The sequence below is a fragment of the Mustelus asterias genome, chromosome 8 (genome assembly GCF_964213995.1).
Source record: "Mustelus asterias chromosome 8, sMusAst1.hap1.1, whole genome shotgun sequence".
Taxonomy (NCBI): Eukaryota; Metazoa; Chordata; class Chondrichthyes; order Carcharhiniformes; family Triakidae; genus Mustelus; species Mustelus asterias.
Genome location: NC_135808.1, coordinates 92564489 through 92577303, shown reverse-complemented (window position 1 = coordinate 92577303; position 12815 = coordinate 92564489). Strand labels below are relative to the sequence as shown.

At 43.7% G+C, this 12815-nt stretch overlaps 1 protein-coding gene across 4 annotated transcripts in view; it reads right to left on the bottom strand.

Moving 5' to 3' along the window:
• Positions 1-12815, bottom strand: part of fggy (FGGY carbohydrate kinase domain containing) — a 278408-nt gene that overhangs the window by 11794 nt on the left and 253799 nt on the right. The window lies entirely within an intron of this gene.

Genomic DNA, 12815 nt, shown 5'->3' with positions numbered 1-12815 from the left:
TGTATTCCCTCTTCCTGCAGGGAGAGAAAGCAGAGAGTTGTGAGTATAAGAAAGAGATTGTGTGGTGAGGAGGGAAGAACAACATTTGTGCAGAGTGATTGTGCGGCACAGATGCGAAATGTCACAAAGGTGAGCATGGTGATGGTTGTGGGTGTTGGCTTTTCAGATGGAATGTGAGGTGCCTGGGTGGAGAGGAATGAGTGGAGCTGCAAATGGTGTCGGTCTAAGGAGTGTTGCTCAGGAGAATGCTGGGAAAGTCAGAAGAAGGGGCATTACCCCTGGGAGCATTCTACTACTCTCCTTCCTTGCCCTTCTGAGATTCTTGAAATTTTTGGAGCACTCTCCAAGTTGGAGGGACCAGATTCTTGCTGCCGACTTCCTCACCCACTTGTATCCATGCCCGCGTGATACAAAAACAAAAGAAATAGGTGCAAGGGTGGGCCATTGGCTCCTTGAGCCAGTTTAGCCATTTATCAATATCATGGCAGATCTGATTTTGGCCTTAACTCTGCTTTCCTGCCTGCCCCCATAACCCTTGCATCCTTTGTAAATCAAAAACCAGTCGCAATCAGCCTAAATATATTCAGTGACCCAGCCTCCACTATTCTCCATGTAGAAAATTTGACAGAAGAAATTCCTCCTCATCTTTGACTTAAATGGGAGACTGTTCCCAGGTCTCCTCTCCATTTCTTGTGGGTGCTGAAGCATCAGGAAGAAATGTTAAGTTCAGCCATTCGGACCTCTGCTGGGAATGCTTTAACTGGAAAACCTTCCTTTGTCAGATTAGGTTTGTCATCCCATATTGCCTCTCTGATTCCTCAGGGAGCTCAGAAACAAGATGGAGATGCCATGTCTGAGTGAAAGAGCAATGGCAAAACCCGTACTTCAATTACAAACAGATCCCTCATGCACTAAACGTCTGCTTACTTGCAGTTCTGTTTTGCTAAGATTCCTTCCTATGTTTTCTAATAGAGTCCTTCCTTCGGTGACCTTGAGGTGATATTTATTGTCTTGCGCATCTTCTAAGTGTTACTTTGATGCCAGGAGTATGGGAGATTGCTTGCTGTTACATGAATATAAATGTCTCCATGATTGAGGTGGACCTCAGCTCCTGGTTTCTGAATCTTGAGATGGACCTGCGACAAGTTTACATTTTTGCTGCTGGACAGGCAGCTTTCAGCCACAAAGGCAAGAAAGGATGATCATCTTCATATATTGGTGGCTTTAGAGACTAACATTCGGGCAACGCAACTGCTACTGGCCAGTCCCCATTATGGCCAGCGCTTGACAGCAAACCTAACAGCACTAATCGTCCATGGAAGCCCTCTGTTGGGAGTTCCCTGCAATCTATTGATGCCAGAAGATATAGCATGCCCAATCTACCAGCCAAATAAGCCAATAGTCTAAGCAGTCTATGGGCCTGATTTTACCAAAACTTTGCGCCCGTTTTCGAACTGCACTCGAATCTGAGCAGACCGTGCCTTTACCGACACCCGATTCGGGCGCGGGTCTGGCCCGCACCCGAATCGGGTGGCCCAACGATTTAAATGCATTTGCATGCATTTAAATCAACTTAATGAACTGCGCGCCCAACTCTACCGCCAAATCCCACTTTACCGTCTTCTGGCCCATTCCGCATCCGCGCTGTAACCGACCTGCAAAATAAAAGACTGAAGTCTGGGGCGGGGTGGAGGGGCGGTGAGAGGGGAGGGGGTGTGGCGTATCATCCCCTGGGGGGGGGGGGGGAGAGGGTGGGGCGACGTATCATCCTCTGGTCGGGGGTGGGGGGGGGGGGGGGGGGGGGGAGGGGGGGTGGGGGGCGGTCGGCTGCCTGTCTGCGGCCGATGCCTCCTCCTGGCACCATCACTGGTACACTACCAGCCGCAGATTACTCTTCCCTGCAGGGGCAAGAGAGCAGGAGGGATGGCTGTGGCTGGTAGTGTACCAGTGATGGTGTATCCCTTTACACTGTGGAATCGGCCACTGTGGAATCGGCCGGTTCTGCTTCATCTTCTTAGTGAGGAATCGCTTCATCTGAAGGTTTCGTGGGATGGCATGGCCGCATGTCCACTCCGGCAGGAGAGATCGGCCGCAGACTGGCAGCCGATCCCCCCCCAACCAGAGGATGAGACGTCACACCCCCTCTCCTCCCCCCCCAGGGGATGATCGGTCACACCCCCTCCCCTCCCACCCCACCCCCTTCACCCCCCCCCCCCGACAGAGGATGAACGTCAGAGAGCGGCTCTCTCTGCTTTCTGCTTTTTCTTTCGAGCCCGGGCGCGCTCTGTCAGATTTTTTTCGAACTGCGCATGTGCAGTTCAGAGCTCCGATCGGTCCGGCAGCGCTAAGCCCCGACCACAGCGCGGATCGGGCCGGAGCCGGCAAAACGTGTATGGGCGCGCTGGAAAGAGGATTCCAGGCGCAGATCTATTCGACGCCCGGATTCGGCACTTAGGCTCAAAATGGTAAAATTCCCCCCCATGGGAAAACACAAACGACTTTAGTATCTCAGCCCTGCAGATGTTTCTGGAATTGCCATGCACTCCATGGTGGACTAGAGGGCTGTGTAATATCTAAAGCACAGTAGATGCACCCAGTAGACCTTTCCAGCTACACCACAATGTTTGAAGCAACCCACCAGTGCCTGTACGAAAGCTTGGAAGCTATTCTTTCTAAAAGATTCCGTGAGGTCCGAATACTTGAGTTGATCAGTTGATTTGTGCTGTGAGCCAGACCTCCGGAAAGTAGGTCCCTCCTCCTGTACATTCCTCGCATGCTCACGTATGCTCTGTGGCCTCAGCTAATGTATTCCCCTCTAACTGAACTCGGGATTTTATGACCTCACTTGGGTGAGATCGTAAAATCCTGCCCGAGGCTAATGGAGATTTTGGTTCTGTGAGCCTCATCCGTCCCAATTCCGGGGTGGGCGAGTAGAATTCCGGCCTAAGTCTCACAGAGTGGTTGCAGTAGTGTTGGTGTTGAGAAGCAGGGACCCATTGATGGTGTGTGCTGTGAAGCGCTAACTTTTACTGGGCCTTGCATGTCTTCATTTGACATATCTTTGCAAAGAGGAAGACATATTACAAAAGAGTTGGATGAGTAGCCTCCTCAACATGAGGGGAAATCTGCAGATCATATGGAGCTTTCCCAACACAATTGAAAAATTACCGACAAATTTGAGTGGAAGGAACAAGCCAGAGAAGAGATTCAGGAGAACAAATGGCGAAATACTGCAGATGCTGCAATTAGAAATAAAAGCAGAAAATGCTGGAAACACTCAGCAGATCATGTAGACTGTGTGGAAAGAGAAACAGAGGGCTGGATTTAATGGGACACTGGGGTCCCGACCCTCTTGCCAAAAATTTGAGGTCAAGTCCACTCTGGCGGCTCAGCTTGCTGGGATCCAAGGCTTGGAGGGGCATTCATTGGTTTAAGGCAGAATCAAGCAGAGTTGACTTGCCAACCAATCAGCACCCCTTTTCTCCTGTAGCTTAAATTGTTGTGATTGTTTGAAATTTGGAATTCTTGTGTTTGTCCTGATCAGTTCAAGATGAAAAGCTTTGGCAACAAGCCTCGCTTTTCAGCAACATTCAAGTCCCGTAATGTGAAGCTGATGAATTAACGTAACAATCATAGTTAGGTCTCCCTCAAAATTCTTCACTTCCTGTTCAGTGAGCATCTCTCCCTCATGTAAGGTGTTCTAAAGTCTTCTTTTAAGTGAACACATGAATGGAAGATCATTGACCCGAAACGTTAACTCTGTTTCTCGCTCCACAGCTGCCGCCTGATCTCCTGAGTATTTACAATGTTTTCTTCTGCTTTTCACATTATATCAAATGGAGGGTATGTTACTGTATCATTTTAAGTTGTAAAAATAAAATCTGTGACACTTGTGCCGAGACTACCTGGCCCTGCCGTGGCAGGTTTTCCCGTGTTGGATGTGGCGATCCATTCAAATAGCCATTGACTTCAGCAGGACCAGAAGATCCCGCTAGTGGGACGGGCCAGAAAATCCTTTCCCATAGTTTGGGATAAAGTATTACCGTTATACTTCATAACAGGAAGTACAAAAAAATTCCAACAGATCCAGCATTTTCTCCTATTCAGCATTTTCTTCTGTTATTTCACATCCATAATACTTTCCAGGATGTAGCCAGTTACAGGTAGCCTTTGGCCGCTTACAGTCCAGCAGTTTAAAAAAATGCAACAAAAACGATGCCATAGCATTGAATTACAGTCATACTCATTGACATTTTATATTGTCTTGTGAATTACAGCATTGATTTATGATAAAAGTTTGATCAAAACCATTTGCCTTAAAGATATATGTGCTATCTGAAATAAATGATAGTCTATTTCCTTTCTGGTAATTTAAGTTAATTATTATTACTAGGACACTTTTTAAAATTAATTGCTTCAAAGTACATTTTTACAGCACTCGGGAGGGAAAGGGGGAGGAAGATGGTTATGTGCAAATTATTTGAGTTTGCAATTGTTCTTGTCCTGTAATTATGTCCATTTAGGTGGTAACAGCATTTACGGTAGGTCTCAGCGTCTTCTTTTAAATAATTAGTGTTAAAAATCCAAACAATATTCTATTTAACAAGAAAATATTTCCTAGATTTTCTGGAGTTGTGGGAACCCGATCAGAAAATTAAACACATAAATAAACTTCTGCTCAAAATACAGTTGAAGACAGAGAAATTTTAATTTCCATTCCACACATTTCCATTCTGCCATCTTGTGCTGTTTTAACACAGGCCTTCTGATGGGCAGCCAAGGTTCCTACTAAAATCAGGTGGGAGCATCCTTAATCTCTGCAAATCACAGTTCCATGATGTATGGAAGATCCTGATGTAATTAAGAGAATAGACTGGGACATGGACTTTCTCACTTGGTGGTGAAGGGGAAGAGGCCCAAAGTCTAAAAGGTGAGTCTAAAATTAATTTGGGCTTTGGGCTTTGATCAGAAAATTCTACAAGAATAATGTAGCACTTGCTATCCCGAAACACTCCTCTGGGAAAGGTATCCCTGCATCTACCTTTCTGCTGTCTGGCATAGTCTGAGTCACAGTTTAAGGCTGATATGGTCTTGCAGAGGTTTGGGCTTCGAAATGGCTCTGATCTTCCGCTGGAGAGATCAAGTGAGGAGATTTTCGAGTTTTCTAGTTTCATGATTTGGGGAGGCGATAGCCTACTGGTATTATCACTAGACAATTAATCCAGAAACTCAGCTAATGTTCTGGGGATCTGAGTTCGAATCCCGCCCTGGCAAATGGTGGAATTTGAATTCAATGAAAAATACCTTGAATCTACTGATGACCATGAAACCGTTGTCGATAGTCAGAAAAACTCATCTGGTTCACTAATGTCCTTTAGGGAAGGAAATCTGCCATCCTTACCCAGTCTGGCCTACATGTGACTCTAGAGCCACAGCAATGTGGTTGACTCTCAACCTCAGGCAACTGGTCAGCGACGTCCATATCTCATGAATGAATAAAAACAAAATGTTTCTAGTACTAGATTTTACTATTAATGTTTCTCTGCAGTTTTGGGATAGAAACGTTAATTTGTTTTTGATAATTCTTTTTGAATGTATCCGTTCAAATTCATATGTAGTGTTTCTATGGAAACTAAGGTAGTCAAACTGTTTATTTCATACACTGCTTAAACTTCAAGTTTAAAATATTCATCAAATACATTAGGTCCTAAAGAGGCAGCCAAAATAGTCTTAAGTCTGAACCACATTTATTGCAAGATTGGTAAAGGAATTATAATCAGCGCTCAGAATAGCCAACTGGAGGCTTGTTAAATAGCTGATGGTCACTTAGAATGCTAGAGCTCATTAAATAGACTGCATGGTATTTTGATGGCTCGCACTTCAACTAACATTCACTTCTAACAGTGACCAGCTGTTTGAGAGTAAGCATGATACTTGATGTTAATTCCACATGGTAGCTAAAGAGATAAGTCACCATTTCAAGGTCATTGCCACTGGAGCTGTGAAAAGAACCTCTCAAATGCATCGGAAGATTTTCTAGGTCACTTTGTCAGGACTTTATTACACCAGGTTAAAGTCCAACAGGTTTATTTGATAGTACGAGCTTTCAGAGTGCTGCTCCTCCATCAGGTGAATGTCTGATGAAGGAGCAGCACTCCGAAAGCGCGTGCTACCAAATAAACCTGTTGGATGTCAACCTAGTGTTTGTGAGACTTCTTACTGTGGCCACCTCATCCAACGGTGGCATCTCCACATCAAGACTTTACCAAACCTTGAGCAAGATACATTTTGTAAATTCTCTGAGGGCTTCGCCTAAAAAGGGTAAGTACTCTGCTTTCGTCTGAATGAGGATTGGGAGAAGGATACGTGGCAAAACAGAGGACCATCAACTGCAACATGAAAGAGGTACAAGCCCTAACCTCCCTGTCTGTACAGGATATCTCTCCTTCTCTGGACCTCCTTGTCCAGAAACTCTAGGGCTGCATTTGAGAATCTGTGCTCCCTCTCCCTTGATCCCTGAGCCACTTTGTAATTTTCTGTTGCATGTCAGCCAGTGGAATTGGGTTTAAACTTAGAACCTGCACATTGGTACCTCCAGGCAAATTCAAATAATGGCAATTAGGACCAAAATTGTGCACTAAATCTGGATTTTCAAAGAGACTCGTCTTATTAGCACCGCACCAATTCATGGCCCGTTTTCACCCTTTGGCCACAGTAACTTCTGAAAGTGCTAAAGATTCACAAATTCCTGCTAACTGCTCCATAAAGGATGATATATGTTTCATATATTACTTACATTTTCTGAGTACTACATATTTCTCTTGTATCTCCTCAGAGACCTCTCAATACATTTTAAAATTGAATCAAAATAGTTGAAGTTATATATTTATTTCCACACTTTAGAGGTTAAATTCCTCTTGTATCAGCCAATGTATTCATGTAAAATAAAGCTAATGGCTGCATTAAAGCAGTTTCACACAAAGAGTTTCACACAAACAGAGCAATCAGTATAATACCAAAGGAAATTAAATCCCTTGCTGTATGTACATGGAGTAATATCCAAAAAAGACAAATAAATTATGGGAGCTGTTCAAAGGAAAAGTACGCAGGAAAAATCTGATCCTGATCAAAGAACACATACATTTTCTGCTATTACCAGGCTAATTCTGCACTTTCAGATATGGATTATAATGATTAAGGAGAGTTGGGCCTCAAGAGATATTTCCCAAGGAATGTTTAGCCCATTCCTTAAGAATTCGGATCAAATGGACCAAATGATTTCTATTGTTGGTTTTTTTTCTATAAAATATAGTAAATTCCTGGAATTCTTAGGAATAAAAGGGTTAAAGTCTGTGTGAGAACAAATTAATGTGTGTCTCTATCACAGTCCAATCACTGTGTGAAACAGCCTTTTTTCTCACTGAGGTTTAAAATAGCTTGATATTTTGTTTTTAAGTTTCTGTTGTTTCTTATCCTGAAAAGGAAAAAAGGCATGAAACCATAAAAATTTCGGCTGTAATTTTGTTTGACCGACTGGCGATAATCCAAGGTTGAACTCTGGGAAGAAAATAAGACTTCAAAAACACTTAATGACAAAAAGAGAGACTGGTACAAACAGAAGCCATTCACGATGACTGTGGCTTTGTTGTATACGATTTCAAAGCAGCCTTGCTCATGCCAATGCTGGAACAAAGATGCCATTGCTTTGAAAAGATCAAAATGCCATTTACTTCTACTTCAACTCATGCAATCTCAATAACTGTCTGGGGGAAAGTGGAAACAAGCAAAAACGATACGCGCCAGTAAATAGCACAGTATTCCACTAAATGTAACAAGGCTTATTCTCCAAAGAATGTATTGTTGTCTGTGGTTAATCTATACAGTTCATCATAATTTGGGCAACATGCTTTAAAACAGATAAGACTGGAACTCTTAATATTTTCTTATTTTTTAATGAATGATAAATCTGAACGGCCATTTGTGCATTTGGATACAATTAAAAAAAATATACATATATCCTTATTTTGCCGCATAGGTAAAATCTATTTCCAGTTCTTGGACAGGGGGTGCAAAGTTAGTTCTTCACAGTCAGAATCTCAATGGTAATAAGGGCTATCTGGCATTTGATCCACTTTGTCGCAGTCAGTTGGTCTCCAGAGAATGGTTCTGTGTGAAAATGACTGAGGCCAAAGAGCTAATTTTATAAATGTGTGCTCCCAGCACAGAGACTTGCCAACTGGGCTACATATCAGGAATTTTTGTGCCTGCCCCAAACAACTTTCTGCCCATTTATTTTATAGGTTATAGTGGATGAACCACTATGCCAGAAGTGAAAACTTGAGTATTGCTGAAAAAAAACATTTTGCCAAAGCTTTTCGTCTTGCACTCATCAGGACAATCACAAGAACACCAACATCAGGGGAAACAACAACTTTATATTGAATGAGATGAGAATGCTGATTGGTTGACAAGTGGAGTCTGACTGGTAAATGCCATGGGGTTATCATAAAAAAATCCAAATAGTTCACTAACTGTGACAACCAAGGTTGAGTCTCACCTGTAAATCAGAAAGCTATGGATTCAAGTTCCACTCCAGAGACCTGAACACAAATATCTGGGCTGACATTCTAGTGCAACATAGATGTTTGCTGTGGTTGCACAATGTTCAGCACCATTTCCCACTCCGATACCGAAGCAGCCCATGCCCATTTGCAGCGAGTTCTAAGTAACATTCAGACTTGGGCTGATAAGTGACAAGTCACATTCATGCCACACGAGTGCCATGCAATGACCATCTCCAACAAGACAGAATCCAACCATCTCCCTTTGACATTCAATGACATTACCATTGCTGAATTCCCCATTATCAACATTCTGGGGGTTATCATTGACGAGAACCTGAACTGGACCGATCTTAAAAATACTGTGGTTGTAACAGCAGGTCAGAGGCTGAGGATTCTGCAGGGAGTAACTCACTTCCTGATTCCTCAAAGCCCATCCACCATCTACAAGACACAAATCAGGAGTGTGATGGAATACTCCCCACTTTTCTGGATGATTGCAGCTCAACAATGCTCAAAAAGCTTGACATCATCCAGGACAAAGCAGCCTGCTTGATTGGCAGCCCATACACCATCTTAAACATTCACTCCCTCCACCACCGATGCACAGAGGTAGCGTGTGTACCATCTACAAGATGCATTGCAGCAACTCACCAAGAGTCCTTCAACAGCACCTTCCAAACCCATGACTTCAACCATCTGGAAGGATAAGGGCAGCAGATACATGAGAACATCACTACCTGCAAGTTCCCCTCCAAGCCACTCACCGTCCTGACTTGGATTATATTGATGTGGAGATGCCGGCGTTGGACTGGGGTAAACACAGTAAGAAGTTTAACAACACCAGGTTAAAGTCCAACAGGTTTATTTGGTAGCAAAAGCCACACACGAGGACGGCCTCAACCGGGATATTGGGTTCATGTCACACTATCTGTAACTCCCACAGTTGCCTGGACCTGCAGAGTTTCACTGGCTGTCTTGTCTGGAGACAATACACATCTTTATAGCCTGTCTTGATGCTTTCTCCACTCACGTTGTTTTGTTTCTTAAAGACTTGATTAGTTGTAAGTATTCGCATTCCAACCATTATTCATGTAAATTGAGTCTGTGTCTTTATGTGCCCTGCTTGTGAACAGAATTCCCACTCACCTGGCTTGGAGCTCCGAAAGCTTGTGTGGCTTTTGCTACCAAATAAACCTGTTGGACTTTAACCTGGTGTTGTTAAACTTCTTACTTGGATTATATTGCCATTCCTTCACTGTCTCTGGGTCTAAATCCTGGAACTCACTCCCGAAGAGCACTGTGGGTGTACATACAGCAAATGGATTGCAGCGGTTCAACAAAGCGGCTCACCACCATCTTCTCAAGAGCAATTAAGGATGGGCAATAAATGTTGGCCTTGCCATTGACACATGCATGCTTAAATAATAAAAAAGAGCAGGTGCAATTTTCTTTCAAACAAAATATCAAGTCACAAGTGACAATAGGCAGGAAAGTAATTCATTTCAAACAAGTTCTGATGAAAGGTTGTCAACTTGAAATATTAATTCTGTTTCTCTCTCCATAGTTGCCGCCTGATTTATTTGGTATTCCCAGCATTTTCTGTTTTATTTCAGACTTCCATGCAGCATCAAAAGTTGGAAGTATTGCTTTCAGTGTAAAATCATTGAACAGTCACAGAAATTTATCTTATAGATGGAAGTCATTTGATTCAGTGTGTGCGCGCACTGGAACAATCCATTCCACTGCTCATAGGTACCATCCACTGGACTCTGGGCAGAGACTGAAGTTACGAATCTCTCAGTTTTTCATTCAGTAAGGCCAGAGGTGGCAGGTATAGTGGCCATCCATTTGAAGACCAGTTGGACTTGAATTGGATCTTTCCATTGGAGGAAGAAGCCCTTGCAGCACTGAGTGATCTGTGGGAGGTTGAGGTCCGAGAGAATGATTGGTCTTTCAGTTGATGGGTGCACTTTATAACATCTCTGCTGTCTTTTAGAGGAGTCAGCAATGCTTCTAGTTACTGAGCAGCATTCAGATCTTTATTCCGCTGACCCTACCAATGTATTGCCTAGTGTGTCCCTTGTTGTCCATGATGAGTCATCCAGTGAGAATGCTTTAGAATCAAAGAGTCTCTGGAATGCTGAAGGAGGCCAGCCAACCCACTGTGTGCCCACCAACCCACCTTTTTATCTTACTCAGGCCCTATCCCTGTAACCCCACATATTTACCCCATTAAACCCTTGGGACACTAAGGGGCAATTTAGCAAGGCCAATCCACCTAACCTGCACATCCTTGGACTGTGGGAGGAAACTGGAGCACCAGGAGGAAAAGCCACAGACACAGGAAGGACGTCCAAACTCCACACAGACAGTCACCCAAGGCTGGAATTGAACCGGAGTCCCTGGCACTGTGAGGCAGTAGTGCTAAACACTGTGCCATCATGCCGTGTCTGAATCCAAGTCAGAGTCCATGGAGGATCACACTGAGCTTGTAGCTTTCAAGGGTGAAAGTCAATTGATATCCAATTTGATTTCTAGCTTCTTTCCTCTCAAGTTGCATGTCAGCACAGAAGCTGCCACAGGACCTTTAATACTTCTGAAACTGCAGAATCCTGGACAGTTAATTGTCTACAGGAAATTAGTCTCATCAGAGATGATGATGCTGTCTTGTCACCATAACCTCAGCCATTCTTCCCATTGCCCAGACTGGAGCAACTTCACGTGGACAGAAATGTGGCCTTCTTGCCATCGCATACAAAAATTTCCCTTGTGAAATATCATGAGGAAATCATCTCATCTTTTCCTCAAAGGCTAACAGGAATTGTGTTGCCTTTTCCTTAATCGTTTAAGTTCACTGAAATCAAGGATCTTCCATGCCTTCATGCGGGCAACATGGTGGCGCAGTGGTTAGCACTGCTGTCTCACAGCATCAGGGACCCGGGTTCAATTCCGGCCTCGGGTTTGTGTGGAGTCTGCACGTTTTCCCCGTGTCTGCGTGGGTTTCCTCCGGGTGCTCCGGTTTCCTCCTACAGTCCAAAGATGTGCGGGTTAAGTGGATTGGCCATGCTAAATTGATGCTAATGTCAGGGGGATTAGCAGGGTAAATGAGGGTTATGGGAGTAGGGCCTGGGTGGGATTGTGGTTGGTACAGACTGAATGGGCCAAATGACCTCCTTCTGTACTTTAGGAATTCTATGGATTCTATGATTCTTAATCTTTGATTCAGCACTTCATGATAAACAGTCTTTCCTGGAGCTCAAGATCATGCCTCTTCTGAAGGTCTTTCTCAGTGTGCTTTGAGGTCGCAACTAGTTCCTTAATCTCCCGAGATCTTCTCTTCTAGTCCCAGAGAGCCCAAAGATCAATATTCTTCAGTCTTCTCTCTTGCATCAGTCTTTCATTGAAAAGTCTTCATTGGCCTTGCAGTTCAGTCATCCTGAACACTGCACCCTGCTTTCCAGAAAAGCTGTTAAATTGCTGTCCCATTCTGATGATGTCCTCCAAGACAAAGAAGAAAATCCATGAATCCGAGACATCTTCCCAAAGGGCGGAGAATACTGTGGGAGATTGAATACCCCAGCACTGTGACTTGGGGAAGAGTAGGAGTTTGAATCAGGGAGAATCTGTAGTTGTAAAATGGGAGTTAGAGAAATGCGAGAAGGGAGAAGCAAGCCAGCCCTGGGAAACTTGGCCCGCTGTTGTTAAATTTAAATGGCTCACCAAATCTGAGGCATGGAGCCTCATTGAAATATTATAATTACTGACCTGCCTCTCCAGAGCAAGCTACTTGGCTGTCCCCAAATCTACCATGGTTAAACCAGAAGCAGATGTGTTAATTGCAACGGGTGGATCGAGTTTCAACTATCTTCAATTCAACCCACTTAACCTTCTCCCGCCTGTCCTGTTTGGGTAGATTATGGGTTGGAGGAGAGTTGAGGGGTGTATCAAGATTGTCCCTATGGTATGTTAGTCTTAACAAAACAATACCATTGTCAGCAGCGAATCGTCCACACAAATTATGAGTTACAGCCTAAAGGATCAATGTTTCCCTCACTCCAACCTATCAGCATTAATTATTTTGAAGTACAGGGGTGGATTTGAGCTCATTTTATGTTGTAGCAATGTTTTCTCCTAAACAGCTTTCTGTTCTGTTGATGCAGTAAAATTCTGTTAAATGGAAAATTGATTTTTCAGGATATTTTATACACAATCAGCCTTCACTCAAGAGGAGTAGATATGAAGTACAAAATG